We start from the raw sequence: 1,553 nt of genomic DNA on the forward strand, positions 1-1,553 counted from the left end.
GCCGCTATAAACGCCAACCGCATCGTCGCCCACCGCAGCCCTCTATCAAAGCTGAGCCCATTCCGGGATCACAACGGCGTGCTGAGAGTCGGAGGGCGACTCAAGCACGCCATTCTGTCAAACGACGAACAACACCCGATGATCGCCCCATCAACGTCATGGCTAACTCGACTTCTGATAGACGCATGCCACCAAAGAACACTACACGGCGGAGTACAGCTCACGCTGGGTTTGCTCCGTCAACGCTTCTGGATTCCGCAAGGACGGGCCGTCGACAAACAACTGCTCCATCGATGTGTGACGTGCACCCGATGGCGAGCCACCGCACCGCAACCACGGATGGGCAATCTTCCTCGCGGCCGAGTCACTCCTGGACGCCCGTTCTTCCGCACCGGCGTGGACTACGTCGGCCCGTTCCAAATCCGGACGTCTAAAGGGCGAGGACATCGAGCGTACAAAGGTTTCATCGCCGTTTTCGTGTTACAATGGCTATTATAATTATTATTATGATACCGCTTGTAGCCATTGGATAAACAAATTGTTTTTGAGCAAAGAAGTTCTGTTCGTTGTCTTGTAGATTATTATTTAATTCTTCTAGTTTATTTTTTAATTTTATTAGTTCTGTTCGGTGTAGCGTTACGTTTTCTAGTATGTCGTTATCATGCGTCTTGTATATCTGTAGAAACGTGATATTTATTTCTGGTAAATAGGTTTCTATATTTGTTTTGTATACTGCTTTTATTGACTGTATCGTCATATCTGTTGTCGTTAATTTACATTTTCCTTTTAATGTAATTTTTCCTATATTTTTAATTATTCTTTTGTTTGTGTCGATTATCGCATTGTATTGTTATCTGTTGGTCGGTCGCGGTCGCATATAACTATGTGTGCGGCTGTTGTAGTTTTGTCCAGATCGCATTTTTCGAGCTTTTCAGTTGTGTGTTACAATTGTGTTGTCGTGCTAGTGTATACATTTGTATTTCGCACGTTGCGTTTTGATTCATGCGATATACAGGGTGATTCAAAACAACCTTCTGTCCTTACAATGTCATATACCTGACTCAATTCTAAGACGATTTTTTCTTTGCCAAAATTTTTCCGAGGCTTAGTTTTCAAATTATAAGCCAAAATAGTTAACGAATTACGGGCCGCGTACGCGAGGCAGGCAGGGGCGGCGCAACTCACCGTCCGATGCTGGTGATTACGTGAAGCGCTCGCTGCGATCAACTGTTTGCTACGAGAGAGAGACAGAGAGAGAGAGAGAATGTGTGTATACGCGTATACATTCTCTCTCACACATACACCCCATCGCATGTAGCAAACAGTTGATCGCAGCGACGCAGCGAGCTAACACGTAATCACCAGCATTGGACGGTGAGTTGCGTCGCCCCTGCCTGCCTCGCGTACGCGGCCCGTAATTCGTTAACTATTTTGGCTTATAATTTGAAAACTAAGCCTCGGAAAAAATTTTGGCAAAGGAAAAATCGTCTTAGAATTGAGTCAAGTATATGACATTGTAAGGACAGAAGGTTGTTTTGAATCACCCTGTATAT

Source organism: Formica exsecta, unplaced genomic scaffold (genome assembly GCF_003651465.1).
Source record: "Formica exsecta isolate Colony F162 unplaced genomic scaffold, ASM365146v1 scaffold162, whole genome shotgun sequence".
Taxonomy (NCBI): domain Eukaryota; kingdom Metazoa; phylum Arthropoda; class Insecta; order Hymenoptera; family Formicidae; genus Formica; species Formica exsecta.